The following is a 15,177-nucleotide window of genomic DNA, read 5'->3' on the forward strand; positions in this document are numbered from 1 at the left end:
CTTGTTGCTGTTGTTGATTTCGCTGTAGCTGTTATTGTGGATGTTATTGCTGTTGTGAACTTGTTTGCTGCTTTTTATTGGTTGTTGCTGCGGTAAATATGACAAGTTTGAAAAAATTAAATTTGTTCTGTTGAATGCCAATGGGTGGTTAGCGGTCGGCTAGTTGGTCGCCACTTGCTGGCCCCGGCACTGGGGCAACCGAATTTGCGGTCCATACTCATGTGTGTGTGTGGGCAAGTGTTGAGTTATGGTCACTGCAGGCGCTGCTTTCTAATCAAACTGCGCATATATGCTTGGTTAATTTGAAAATTTTGTTAAAAATCGTAATGGAAGTTAGTTTCGGGGTAAATATATAATTTTTATACTTTTAGCGTTCCCATGAAGAGGGCTTATGTATTCAAGGACGGAAAATTAAATAATGTAAGTGAGGTGCTAATGTCTTATTTGTTCTATACTTCTATTCTCTCCCAACTATCTTAGCGAATGGCAACAGCTGGCGCTGAGTTGCCGAACATTTTTTACTCTCGTTATTTGAAACTATCAACTTCCAGCTTTTTATCGGGTAGATTAGGGTTAAGGGAAGTATTGGCCTGTGTTGAAGCATTTTCGACACAAGGTCAGATTGACATATGGAAAATCTTAACTAAAAACTTCAATAATATACCCGTATCTCACAGATTGAACGATATTTTCCGTAAAAAGTCAGTGGACACACTGAGGGCTGGTTTCTGGGTGCTTAAAAATATTTCCGAAATTTTAGAATTCTTCCAATTTCGCACTGTGAATAATACAAATATATACTTATAACTACATTAAATTTAGTTGAAATTCTTCGAATAGTTTTAATTTTCTAATTTTACCTAAAAGTGGGCGGTACAATATAATTTTGACAACGATTACCATAAAGCTCTTCCGAATCATTTTGGCAGTGAAATATTTCTGACCTATTTATGTCAGAAAGCTTTCAATATAGCCGTTATATGGAGATGGACATGGTTATCATGCGGTTTCGCACTGTACGAAGAAGAGTTAAAAGGAATTGTTTAGAGCAGCTTCAGTTGATTAAATTTTGGAAGTTTGTAAGATATTAAGGGTGATCAGTTTCCAGGCTCCCTTCTTCTTTAAAGAAAACACACAGAAACATCAAATTTAATGGAGAGTATTTAGTATCATTCAAAAGAAAATTCTTTGACATTTATATTTTCGTTCGAGCATTTCGACTGGTAACTGGCGAATGAATGAATGCGTCATGTTTTGCACCAAGGATTGAACCGAAGCGGGATTGTCGCATAGACTTTAGACTTTACATATCCCCACATAAAAAGGCCTATTATACGATCTAGGTCGACCGACCAAAAACGTGAAATTATCTGTTCACTGAAGTGTTCTCTCAATAATGTGTAGGAAGAGGCGCCGTGTCGCATAGATCATGTCCTTAATTTTCAGGTATCATGACGCGATTGAGGACGACATATTCACCCGCATCATTTTTGAACAAATTTGGACCTAAGATTCTAACGGCTCACAAACCACACCGAAGTGCTGTTTTTTTCTGGATGAAATGGCAGCTCTTGAATCTCTCAGGTTGCTTTTCGTCTCAAATGTGCCAATTTTGCTTGTTTACATACCCATTGAGCCAGAGATGTTCTTTGGAATTTGCAACCCATAGAGTGATGTCGATTCGGTTTTTACACAAGCTCTATTTTGTATGCTTTCAATTTAAGATCTCGACATAAAATGCTCAAAGTCGTTCCATACGTCAGTCCGAGTTGCTGCGAACGGCGTCGAATTGATTCCCCACAGTCTTCGTGTACACTCTCAGCTATGGCTGTTATATTTTCTTCACTGCTTGCTGAACGTGGTCTATTTGGTCGTAGGTAGTGGTAGTATGTTCAGTAAGTCGATTAGAGCAGAGCGCGAAACACATTCTTTAGGGAACGTGAATTTTCGTAATAAAGTTGAACGATTTGTAAATGGTGTGCAGGTGTAAGTCTTTCCCATAATAAAATGCCAAACAATACTGAACAAAAATAACATGGAAGCTTGACCCGTCAGAAACCATGAATTTCAGCGACTTTATGAATCATTCAACAATATTACAACAATAGAAACTTTCGAGTACCGAATGACGAAATGATGAACCAATCGTTATAATTCTTTAAAAACTTTCAAAATATTCTTCATTGAAGGGGTCACGGAAGGCATTCTCCGGAATAGTCTTGAGAGCCAAAGTGCATGCTGCTTGAATTCCGTATGTCGTCTCAAAATGCTTGCCTTGTCTTTTCAGACAAGGAAACAAAAAAGTCTGGAGAAGATGTAGGCCGCTGTTCACAAGAAAGGCGGTGTGAGCCGGGATGTTGTCGTGGCCAATCGGCTACGATGCCTTGTTCGACAAGATTGACCCTTTGTTTGAGTCTATTGAGGATTTCCACGTAAAACTTGGCGTTGGCAGTTTGCCGTGGAGGAACAAATTCATGGAAACGATGCCTTTGATGTCAAAAAATAATTTTTTATTCGACAGAGCTTAAAGCAACAATGATCATATCAAAAGTCTCTGTAGTAGATTTACGGAGTTTCACACAGAATTTAATATCGCGTACCTCTGCGATAACGAAAGCAGCATTTTCAGCTTGCACCACTCACAGAAGCACGTCGCGTGAAAATGTTTGTCCTGACTCTCCAGGTGCTCGGGACAACTGACCAGCCGATGTTCGTTAGCTAGGAACGCCCTCTACCGAATCCAATCGGTGCGCGCACGCTCCAAAGTACAGACGCGGCGGAAGAAAATCAGTCCTATTACCTTTCAGGCAAACCCTGTATTTAATTTTTTACTGCCAAGACCCTTAAGGAACAGATGATGCTCTCAGCTTGAAAACGAAAAACTAAATCAGCATTTCGATATCAACTAGCGAAGACCAGCAGCATAGTGCTTAGACTTCTTTTTTTTTCAAAAAACTGCGAACCTTACCTTAGCAGAGAGGACGATAGATCCATTACTGGACGCTTTCTGAAAGAAAGTTTCATAACCTATGTACGTATGACATCAAAAATTTTCAGTTGCATCAGAGAAGCAAGGCAGAGATTAATTTCAAAAACATCTAGAAATCCGTATGATGAATCTAAACATGTTTGGGCGTTTACCGATATGAGTTCCTGGGTCTCACACATACTGGTGCGAATTTAATTGCAAAATTCTCCATGTTTCTTGAGGAAGAGTAGTTCTTAACAAATTTGTGTATTTAATTTCACTGGTTCTTTGATTGTTCGATAGTTTCAAAATCACATCCATAAACCCACGTCTCGCCAACATTAATTATAAGTTTGCGGAATGAAAGATTCTCAGCTACATTGTGAGGCTTTAGCGTTAACTAAAATGTATTGAGTCCATCCATAACAGATGCTGAGATGTTTTGATATCACAACGCTGCCAACTCTGCGATTTTTAAGCACAGTTTCTAATACATTTTCTATTTTATCGTCGTTAGTAGAGGTGGATGGATGACTCGCGTAAAACAAGTATGCGGTCACTTTACGATCTTCACTGAATGCTTGGTACTACTGAAATCCCTCTGTTTGTTAAAGAGTAGACTCTCAAAAATAATTCTGTAATATTTTCAAAGAGTACGTGGTTGTGATTTCATGGGAATTAAAATCAATTTTGGAGTAGATCCTTATTTAATACAAACATTATCTAAATAATTTTAATTTATTTAATTTAAGTTAATTAGGTAACGCCAGACCGCAAGTACCAACAAGCGATTGCCAATTCAACTTTTAACTTTATATCACAAAGTAAATAATTTATGTATGTAAATGCATAGTAATTCATATAACAGTGCTTAGAGACATGTGCAAGAGCACACCCCAAATCCAATCAAAACTTTTAATTTCAAACACCGAAACACGATTGCAGCAGAACTGTATTTTTTCGCAATTAAAATATATAGACACATATACATATACATACACATACACATGAATATATGAAATATAGAGGAAGAGCATGCGAGCAAAGCTGCAGTTAGCCAAGGGATTGACCCCTTCAGCAAAAACGACAAATCATAGCAGTACTTGCCAGCGGTGGAAGCTACAAAAGAGCGGTAGAAAGGGGACCAGCGTGAAAATCCCCACAACAAATAGAGCAATTAGGACGTGTAAGCAATAATTTTTAACTTGACCAACACTTCGGGCCGCAACACATAGCACCATAACAAGCAGCAATACGTTTTATGGCAGTAACCATTTTTCTATTGCCGCCGTTCGTTGCTGCCTCGGTCACGCTGACCACCACAATTCGCTTTATCTGCGCATCGTACAGCAGCAAATGACATTTTGGTTTCTAGCTCCATTTCAATGATCGCTTTTTCATACGATTTACATTTTTTTGTATTTTCGTTTTTGTTTTTCCTTTTTATATTTTTGTCCGATTCTCTTGCAGTTGGCTCGAACGCCTCGTGGTTCGGGCGCCTGCGTCAACGAAACCAAAAATGCAATGACAGCAATAACCGCAGCGACAACAGAAGTGGCAACAATGCCGCATGTGGGACCATGGTAAGGGTGTGTGAAGAGTGTGGGCTGCTGCTGCATCCGTTGTTTGTGCGTTTGTGGCAACGTTGATTTCCCGTGGTGTCAGTTTGTTTTGCTACTAATTTTTCAGCGATTTGCCGTGCGTAAAGCGATATTATCTTGTTTTGGTTTTATTAATGGTTTGTTGTTGCTGTGCAAACAACTTTTTCCAGCAAACTCTGAGTTCAATGTTATTTTTATGCTTTTATCGCATTTGTTGAACTTTTTACTTTACTTGCAGTGCCCTTGTTTTGTAGTTTATTAGTAAAATTTTGTTGTTGTTGTTTTAATTGCAATTGGTGCAACCTTAAAGTTAATTAATTGCGTTCAACAAAACAACAAACTGCATTCTACGGAACATACACGTACAAGCCGCAAACGCACACTCTCTCACTCTCACACACACACATCTTCATAAAAACTCGCCAGCGTGCGAAAAACTCGTAATGCTATTTTTAATTGTTGTTGTAGAACGTAATTTAATTTTTTGTTGCCGCGTCCTTGTTGCAGCGTTCTGGCGTGTCCACCCTCCCCCCACTACCACAGCAGACCATAAGCGCGCCTTCACTTTTTTTGACACAATTATTAGTTACCGCTTTGTTGTTGTTTTTGTTCGGCAGCTCGGCTTGCTTGAGCAATTAATTTCTGTTAAATACCGCAGTGAAGCCATCAACACTCCATGTTGTGGTTGTTGTAAAAATTATACAACCTGAAAAAATTATTGGTGGCAACTAGTGAGCTCACAACCGACCGACCGACCGACAAACAACTAACTTGTAAATTTACAGCAACTGCAGTGAATTATTGCTACTTCGTTTGTTGTAATAAAAGCGTCATTTGTTGTTGCTATTTTTTTTCTTTTGTTATTAGTGTTTTTATTGTTACTGCAGTTTATGTGGCATCAGCAAAAATTGACATTGCGGTATTGCCGTTTTTATGTTGTTTTTGTTTTCTGTGTGTCTCTGTTGCTTTCTATTCAATTTGCGGCATGCAACATCATGCATCCTGTGGCTTTTTGGGTCAACGCGGTCGTAGTCGAAAATAAAGGAACTCAATTATTGCGCATTTTTTCAGGTATTCCCGAAAAGCTGCAGTTAATTTATTAGCTGTGTGGTGTTGATGTAGTTTGTGGTGTTTTTCATCATAGATTTTGAGTCATTTATTGCTTGGTTGAGTGGAAATGAGAGTTTACAAGGTCCAAAGTAATTTTTCAGATGATGAAAGACACATAATGCAAAATTCTCTTTCAAAGCTAAATTAAAATTAGTTCTGGTAACAACTAGATTACAGATTACTTATTAATCGTATGAACTTCTTCTTTTTTACTGGACTGGCCGACACCGCTAACGCGATTACAGCCGAGTTAACAACATCGCAATTTTTTTTTCGCACTTTGGCGCCAATTGGATTTTTCTCCACCTGGTCTTTCCAACGGAGTGGAAGTCTTCTTCTGCTTCCCCCGACGGGTATTGCGTCGAATACTTTCAGAGCTGGAGTGTTTTCGTCCATTCGGACGACATGACCTAGCCAGCGTAGCCGCTGTTTTTTAATTCGAGCTCATCGTTCCATCGAATGCGATATTCGCCGTGGCCAACGCGCAAAGGACCATAAATCTTCCGCAGAACCTTTCTCTCGAAAACTCGTAACGTCGACTCATCAGATGTTGTCATCGTCCATGCCTCTGCACCATATAGCAGGACGGGAATAATGAGTGACTTATAGAGTTTTGTCTTTGTTCGTCGAGAGAGGACTTTACTTCTCAATTGCCTACTCAGTCCGAAGTAGCACCTGTTGGCAAGAGTTATTCTGCGTTGGATTTCGAGGCTGACATTGTTGTTGGTGTTGATGCTGGTTCCAAGATAGACGAAATTATCTACGACTTCGAAGTTATGACTGTCAACAGTGACGTGGGTTCCTAGTCACAAGTGCGACGACTATGTGTTTGATGACAGCAGATATTTCATCTTGTTCTTGTTCACCACTGAACCCATTTGCTTCGCTGCCTTATCCATGCTATAGAAAGCAGAACTAACAGCGCGGTTGTTAAGGCCAATGATATCAATATCATCGGCATACGCCAGCAGCTGTACACTCTTACAGAAGATGGTATCTTCCCTGTTTAGTTCTACAGCTCGAATTATTTTCTCCAGAAGTAGGTTGAAGAAGTCACACGAAAAGAAGCCGCCTTGTCTGAAACCTCATTTGGTATCGAACAGCTCGCAGAGGTCCTTTCCGATTCGGACGGAGTTTTTGGTGTTGCTCTAAGTGGATTGGGTAGAGCACACTTAAATTCCAATCGTTGGGCATGCTTTCGTTCGACCATATTTTACAAAGAAGCTGATGCATGCTACTTATCAGTTCTTCGCCGCCGTGTTTGAAAAGCTCGGCCGACAATCCATTAGCCCCCGCCGCTTTGTTGTTCTTCAGGCGGGTAATTGCTATTTGAACTTCTTCATGGTCGGGCAATGAAACGTCTGCTCTATCGTCATCGATTGGGGAGTGGGGTGCTCCTTCACCTGGCATTATGCTTGTACTGGCACTCAGCAGGCTGGAGAAGTGTTCCCCCCAATATCTTAGTATGCTCTGGCCAGCGGTTACTATGTAGATCACTTCTATGGGTTCTACAAAAGTATGCTCCGGTCTTGAAAACTTCTGTTAGTCGCCGCATTTTTTCATAGAATTTTCGAACATTACCCTTGTCGGTCAGCTTATCAAGCTCTTCATACTCACGCATTTCGGCCTCTTTCTTTTTCTGTCTGCAAATGCGTTTCGCTTTCCTCTTCAACTATCGGTGCTCTCAGAGAGCGGGAGTGCAAGCCGAGTCAAAAATCGTTCAGTTATCCTGCTGTGATTGCAGCTTCTCGACGTTGAACCTTCCTTATGTTTGTTGACGTGCGGTTGTTGCTGCACAGTGGCGGGTGGGTATCTTGGCTACAACAAAATAGTGATCAGAATCGATGTTAGGACCTCGGAGCGTACGCACCTCTAAAACACTGAAGACGTGTCTTCCGTCTATCATAACATGATCGATATCTTCCCAAATTCCGGCACGCAAAATCTCTGAAGAAATGTTTTTGCTTGGATCAGACTGAAGGATGGGAAACTCTTTTACTTTAGAAACCACCAAATTTGGCATGGATATTATCCAAAGCAACGGTAAAATATGCGAAGAATGTTTTTAGATCGAAGCCTTATAGCCTTACCTAATGATCGATCAAAAGAATTCTAGTAAAGATAACTTGAACCATTGCATGGTGGCCTTTATGGCTTCGGTGCAGCCGAAGTTAACAATTTTTATTTTTTTTTTGTACAAGCTCTCTTCACGATAATTCGCGCAGATTATTGTTTAAGGCAAAGTTATAGTCTTCGAAGAAATAGTTTAGATATAACATTTAACTCCATATCTGTCAAGCTGATCTTGATCGATCTTGAATCGAGTTCTTGTATGAAAAACATTTTTATTTGAAGAAATATCTTCACGAAACTTGAAATAGATTATTGTAAAAGGCAACAGTACTTGTTTATTTCTTTGGTTTACACATAAAGTTCGGTTTTTTATGGGACACAACTTTTTTTTACCATTATTGTTTAGCTTTAAACAGTACTTTAGCTCAAAACTACGAAACTTGATTATTCGAATAACTTTTTTAAATAAATGTTAATATTTTAAATTAATTTCGTTCAACTATAAGTAGGTTTTATATGAAACAATTCTGAATACTATCGACTTAATTGTCCCTTACATTGGTTTAACGGTTTCTCTTTCACACCAAAACCATGCGTTCATGCTCTTATTTTATTCATTTTATTTACTTTCCCATACAATCAATGATGGAATTAGCGCAAGATTTAAAGGGATTTCGTATATATTATTATACGAGTGGCAACACCACCAACAAAACCAGCAGCATTCGGCAGCGTCAGCAGCGGTTTTAAGGCATTGAAATAGTAGATCACTCTGTTTGCTCTTCGGCTCTAGCCTCAGTCATGGCAATAACGGCAGTTACACATATGTATGTATATACATATGCGGATTTCGGGGCAGCAGCTGGCGTATGTTCAACAACAGTTGACCAGCGGTCTGCCACAAACGCTGGCAATGGCTACCCATTGCTGTTGCCGAAGCGGAATTTATTTCTTCAACGCGGTTAAGGATTAAGGATAAACGTTCGCAACACTTTATTGTTATTGTTATTGTTGTATGCCGATATTTGTTTGCATATGAAACATTCCCTTAGCTGGGGTTTCTGTTGGAAAATATGTCGCTGCCATTTCGTGCATTCCACGCCACATGTGTTTCTGTGTGTGGAAACAGGGATTGTTGCTTTGGCAATTTCAAGATAGTTTTTCTTTAACTCACACACATACTTACATACATTTTTGTTTGGTGAAAAAAAGTGTTTGCAATTTTCTCATTTTTATTTGCCTTGCACATATCTGCCAGCCGCTGGTTGGCGCTTTTTACGAGCGTGTGCCTTTCGCTGCCTTGGATTTTTATGTGCCACAGGCAACTATTTGGTGGCTTTGGCGCGCTGCAATGGTAACGCTGGCGCTGGGGATTTGCATTGTGGCAGCCCATTTGTTGTCAGCTATATTTTTTGTTGTTGATTTTTGTTGTAATTTTGGGCTGTTGTTGTATTTGTTGCTGTCACTGTGCGCTGTCGTTATTATTATTATTTTTGCTCCTTTTGTGTTTTTTTGTTTGTTTCTCCGTTGCCATGGGCTGTGTGACTATTATTGCATCTGCAACAGCGGCCGCATCGCATCACACTTGGAAAATTTATTGTTTTTAATTTGTGAAAAAAGTCTAGTAATGCCTTTAATGGTGCGATGTCTCAGCTTTTTCAGCAAACCCCAAACCGCGCTTTGCTCGCTGATTTCTGGCGCTACATATGCATGTGCCACATAACATGCCACTCATGCCACACTCGCTAGCACCTTTATCACTTGTGTCCTAGAAAAAAAAAGAAATTTGTTTTTGTTTTTCACTTTCAGTTGCACTTCGAATTGCGCTGTTGTTGCTGTTTGTGTGGCACATAAAACACAGCGCTTGTTTATGAGCCGATTTGTGCGCTTCAAAGTCGTTTTGCGGCAACTTATTGAAAACCATAAATAAAGATTTTGCGACACTTAGCATACGTGTCGTCGCGCTTCGTGTTGCCGCTGCAGATCTGTCAACGCTTGCCACAGCGACAGCAGCGGCGCTTGTCAACCATTCCCCTTGCAACAGCAACATCCATGGCGGCGCAACAGTAGCAACAGTGGCAGCGGCAGCGACCGCGGCATTGGCCATATTGAAATTTAATTTCCGTCACAAATTGTTTCATACAAATTCCTATGCAGTCATCGTAAATAAGTTAGAAGCGCGAATTACTTAAGCGCCACGCTTGCATGGGAGGTGCAGAGGCAGAGCAAAAAGAAAAAACTGTTGCGCAATAATTGCTTTTACTAAAGCATGCACTTTGCTGGCAATTTATTAGTGGAAATTATTTCAGCTGCAGTGTCGTAAATACTTGATGCAAGTTTACGTTTTGTGAAAGCCTCAACTTCATAAACTTAGTTAAGAAAAAGTGTGTAGATTATGGGACCGATTTGGAAGGAAGCGAAGAATTTTGTTATCTCCTACGGTGATTCAATATTCATTTATCAAACACTCAAGCCTACGATTGGTAAAAAGTCTTCGAAGATGGTCGAGAGATTGTTAAAGACATGCCTCGTTCTGGACGACCTTCGACCGCTTCAACTGATAAGTATATTGAAAAATTTAAGGATATGGTGCTCGAAAATCATTAGACAAGTGTTAGAGAAATAGTAAGAGAGCTCTTCCATACATATTTCACGAGTCCGTTCGAATGTTTTGTTGTATATTTTGGATATGAAAAGTGTTCTTCCTCGACTAGTTCCGATAAAGCTGAATTTCTTTTTAACGAGACGATTTTACCGCACTCGTTAGTCAAAAAACGCAATGAATATGAGCGATTAACCACCATATTCACCAGACTTGGCTCCGCAGGATCTTTTCTAGTTTCTCAAACTGAAATAGCACTTTCGTGGAACACGTTTACAGTCTATCGAAGGGATAAAATAAAATTCGCTAAAGGAGCTGTAAGCCATCCCAAAAAGTGCTTATGAAAAGTGTTTCGAGGGCTGAAAAAGTCTTTGGCATAAGTGTATTACATCTGGTAGGCATTTCTTTGAAGGCGTGAAAATAAATATTGATGAATAATTAAATATTTTGCGTTTTATTTACAATTTCCGGGTACATGTTTGTCCCAATTTCTATTTACTTCAATTTATCGATCTCCCGTCGCCTTTTACCTCAACTATCAATATATTTCAGATCTACCATATAGTATATAAGGGTATAAATTTGGTCAGATTTAACCCAAAGGATAAAAGACTACATTCAAAATAGACTACTTTTGAACGAATACAGGTATGCCATTGCTTTATAATTTTTTTTACTTTTATTTATGCACAAACCTCGGCTGAGATGACCTTCCGCGTCGTCAGTGAGCTCTCTTTTTTTTGGGTTTTGGAACATTTCTTAGCACCATTTGCTAAATTTCGTACAGTTTTAACGTCATGTTCATAAACTTACAATCAATGACGTGTTTGATGAATATAGATATGATCGACTACGTAAGCAAGTATTCCTTTGCGACTTCTATTAGAAATATTAAAAATAAAAAATTTCAAGCAAACTTCTTGTTCAATGTTGTTTTTCAATGATAAAAAACGTCCAGTTCGCGAACGGGTATGGAGATCAAACTTTACGTGAACATAAATAAACATGACCAATCCGAGTCAAGTCTGGAATTTTAGCATCGTATTTCCTTTCAACTAACAAAAATAAATTGGCAATCTACGTCACTTGGTATCACTCTCACAAGTAATGGAAAATATATTAAAGCAAGATGCTTCGTTTGATGAAGGATTGAAGATGTGTTAAAAGAATTATCGAAACAAATTTTGAAAACACCTATTGAAAATATCTCTTATATTAAAGGGGATAGTTTTAATTTTCTGCACACCGGGCATATACTATAGCTTAACGTCGCCTCTACTTTAAGTGGAACTGCATGGGTTTGAGGGTTTAAAAAATGTCTATTGATTTTCATAATATCCTCAATACATATGTATGTGTGTAATCACTGTAAAAATATTTAAATCTGCATAAAATTTAGTTACTTTCGCCTGTAATAACCCAGATAAGCGAATTGTATATCGCAACTTACTTTGCATAAAGCGAAAATACCTACTAAAACCAAACACCTATTATTCTCGAAAATATTCAGTTCCATTTATATTTGCAATTGCGAAAAATAAAAAGTCTGCAATAAATAGTCTTCTGTATCTTGTCTTTGCGAGGTCACGCTTCGCTGGATCATCGGATCATCGTGTTACATGAGTACGACTCGACCCAAACGGCGTATTCATTGTATTATTTTGCGCTCAATGATATCGAAATCGTCGTAAAAGTCATACAATTAGTGGTTTCATCTTCTTCGGTATTCATCGCACACGCGCACGGCTTGCGGAGAACAATTCTCTCGAGAGTTCTCGTCCTGGTTCCTCAACATGGATGTTGTTTCTGCGCCGTATAATAGGACGCAAAATGAAAAGAGACTCCAAGAGCATAATTTTTATTCGTCGATAGAGGGATTTCTTCTCGGAATACGCAATCGTGCGAAGTATTGTAGATACCGATAAGACTAGTTTACAGTTATTTAGCGTTTATGATGTTAGAGGCTTGCTAATTTTGTATTCCTCAAACCAAAAATGCTTTCAAAAATTTCCTGAAACTTTTGTCTAGTAGTCAAGGAATGTAAGAGCTAAACCACCACCATTACCCTATAAAGGGGTTACATGGGTTTCAAAGGCTCAAAAAGTGGGTTTTTTTCATCAATAATATTCGTTTTATAATATTTGCGCGAAATTTCTCATTTAACAGTTTGGCATATTAATGCACTCATATTTAATAAATACTTTGCGAAATTTTTACACAAAAAATATTGAATATTCTCGCAAACAGCTCAGTTTCGCTCCCCTCAGAATATTACAGTTTGTCACATAAAGGGCTCTCGTAAGTCCTAAGGATAACTCACGACTGGTTCATCTAAAATGTAAAAAAACAAATATTTTTAGTTGAATACATGAATAAAACTCTGTCTGTACGTTCGAACCGTGCAAGGAAAAAGAAAAAAAATTGAAATTTGAGTTTTGAAAGTTGCTACACAGAACTACACTTTTTGGTCAAATTTTAGGCCATATGTTGCCTCGTATAATAACTTGTAATAAATAAAAAAAGAATCCTTCGTTTCAATTACGAGATATATATTTTGAAGAAGTGTGCAAAATTTTAAGAAGATCGGTTCATAACTTTTCGAGAAATCGTGTCCACCGACTTCAAAAATCAAAGTTTCGAGAAAAACGCGTTTAAAGACAAGACTCTAGCCAGTCGTTTCCTTCAGGCCGAACACAGTTCTCAGGATTTTATCTCCTAAACTATTGCTCAGATCAACTTGAAAATTTAGGACGATATCTAGAAAGTGCGTATAGAATTCAATAAAAACGCCAGAAACACTAAAATTTTACGGAAGAATTTTTGAAGAAGGAAGTTGAAACCCATGTAAACCCTAAAATGGACCAAAAATAGCTGTACGTGATGGAACATTTTTTAACTCAAACTCGTAATCAGGACATTTCAAATAACCCACAGAACTCTTAACACATCAGTCGCAAATTTTTCCATCAGATTTGTTGAGTAGTGTAATTAGTTCCCATCTTTGGATCACTTCATTTCGTAAGAGATTTAAATCTCTTACATAAGGGTGCTTGCAGAGTGGGCACTCAAAGCCGAGCTGCGATCGCCTATCTGTTAAAAGGAAACGTACTTTCATTTACCTTTAGTATAAACTTCCGTTGTGTTGACAGTTTTTTCACAAGCGCTTTCTATTCATTATTAAGTGAGCGCAACATGAAGATGTTGCCACTTACGAAATCACTTCAATTTCACTGTAAATATTACAATTTGACTTTCAAAACACCATTTAATTGCATGATTGGCTCGAATACCCTTATCAAAATGCTCTGCGGTGACTAAGGTAGCAACAACAACAACGACAACTAACGAATTTCAGACAAAAGTTTGAGATACTTAAACATTTCCACCGACACACGCACACACACGTACTTTACGGGCGCTGATTGGAGTATCAATGCAAATAACTGTGAAAATAAAATACTTGGAAACTTTTGCAAATGCAATCTTTTCCGTGAAAATTATGAGAATTTTCAATTTGTCTGCGGCTATAAATGCCAAAGTAGGTTGAGTGAGTGCTCAAGTGCGAATAAAAGTATATATGTAAATATGACTTTATGTCTGAGTGTAGGTGCTCCACAGCTGTGCGCGGGCAGCAAAGCGTGGCGTTGAAAGTAAAATAAACTTTTGCTGCAGATTTCAATTGCCGACGTTGCGGCTGTAAGGATGTGGCAGCAGCAACATAAGTCGCGAAGGAGTTTTTATTTCACAGTAATGGTAACGGCAGCAAGCGGCAACACCTACATAGACAATAACCATAAACTGATTGTGTTAGCATTCAAACATTTCAATACCAATTTACAATACGTTTAACAACTCAATATCTGGTGAAAAGGGTGGCACAAACTGACGCACTAAACGTTTTTTGGGAAGGAAGGTGGTAAGCGCGTTAATGTTGTTGCATCGTGGCAAGATGTCGATGAACAGCTGTAATGTTAGGGAGACAAGCGCAGCTGAACAGAAATAGACAAGCACTTGCTGACTCGATGTGAGAGCTTTAGTTAAGTCAATTGCTAGAGGTTAAAAAATGTTCGGTGTTTTATGCTCGTGCAGCATGTTGCAATAGGGTATGGACGCTTTGTTCACTCGAACTAAACCGCTTGGTGGTTAGTGATACCTTAAAATAGTAGATATTAAATATCCAGCTTATAATTGAGCGGCTAAGCTTGCACTGATACAGAGGTGAGACATATAGGCTTCAAAATTTTGGAAAATTAGGTGAGAGGGATCCAGGCTGGAAATTCGATTCGGAATGGATTTCGTATTTATTAAATCATATATTATTATTTGAGTATAATGTCTAACTTATTTCAGGGGTGTCGTCTCTCGCACTACTTGGGGCGGCAATTGGAGATTTCTAAGCGAAAGTCAGGTCCATCTCCACTTGGTCTTTTCAATGGATTGGAAGTCTTCTCTTCCTCGCAGAATCTTTTCTTCGTCGAAAACATCGCAACGACTAACTCATCATTTAGATTATTGTCCATCCGTCCAAGGCCTCTGCATCATACAGCAGGAACGGGTGATTTTCAAAATGACTTATTGGAGTTTTTGGTTCTGTTCGACGAGAGAGCGGACTTTTACTTCTCAATTGCCTACTCAGTCCCGAAGTAGCACCTGATGGCAAGAGTTATTTTGCGTTTGGATTTTCGGAGGGTTGACGTTTGTTGTTGTTGTGTGGTGCCTGGTTCCAAAATAAAACGAAATCATCCACGAACTTCGAAGTGATGAGACTGTCCAACAGTCGACATGGGAGCCAAGTACGAGCCGACTGTTTGTTTTGATGACAG

Source organism: Bactrocera dorsalis, chromosome 2, assembly GCF_023373825.1.
Source record: "Bactrocera dorsalis isolate Fly_Bdor chromosome 2, ASM2337382v1, whole genome shotgun sequence".
NCBI classification, from domain to species: Eukaryota; Metazoa; Arthropoda; class Insecta; order Diptera; family Tephritidae; genus Bactrocera; species Bactrocera dorsalis.